Here is a 694-nt window from a genome sequence, read left to right as displayed (position 1 = left end):
GGTGGGTTGGAAGAAATGTTCCCAATCCTCTCTTCCCCAAGGCTAAACTAATTGGCTCAGGGTGCACTGAGGCTTCCATCCTGAGTAAGATTTAGGGAAAGCAAGTTTCTTCCCCAAAGAAAAAGGCAAAGAAACAGCAACACTTACCCACCTTGCCAAACAGCCACTTCACCCCACAACCTACTTTCTCTCTCTAGTCACTTCCTGAAGGTCCCCTTCTCCACAAGGTCCCCTTCCTTCTCCACCATCAAGGAAAGCCAAACACTCAAAGAATCCAAGTCACCAAAAGTAAACACCTTGGCCCTCAACATCATTTCCTTCACAGACTTCTCAAAAGACAACATGCAAAATTTTGGAAATCTTTCAGGAACAGGGCTTTGCCTTTTTGGTAATTCTGCCTTACTAACACAGACAGGGTAAGCAATTGACAAGTTTGCTTTGATAGCTGTCTTCTATCTGTCTGTAGCTGAGGAACCCACACACAAGAGGGAGGGAAGGAGAATCCATAACATTGAACACCAAAATAATTAAGCCTTTTCTGCTGAGCCAGCTAGTGCCTGATCAGGATATTTACCAAAAGATGGTTCAGTTCCTCACATGGGTGTCTCACTAAACCTCAATATTCCTGTCTTGATCTATACACATGCATGCACACACACACGTTCATAGGCTGCACCAACTGCTTCTCTTTCCA

The 694-nt window shown here is 44.5% G+C and overlaps 1 pseudogene; it reads right to left on the bottom strand.

Moving 5' to 3' along the window:
• Positions 1–694, bottom strand: part of LOC104982650 — a 231,697-nt pseudogene that overhangs the window by 191,066 nt on the left and 39,937 nt on the right.

This window comes from Bison bison, unplaced genomic scaffold (genome assembly GCF_000754665.1).
Source record: "Bison bison bison isolate TAMUID 2011002044 unplaced genomic scaffold, Bison_UMD1.0 scf7180017864535, whole genome shotgun sequence".
NCBI lineage: Eukaryota > Metazoa > Chordata > Mammalia > Artiodactyla > Bovidae > Bison > Bison bison.
This window is presented reverse-complemented; position numbering and strand designations above follow the sequence as displayed.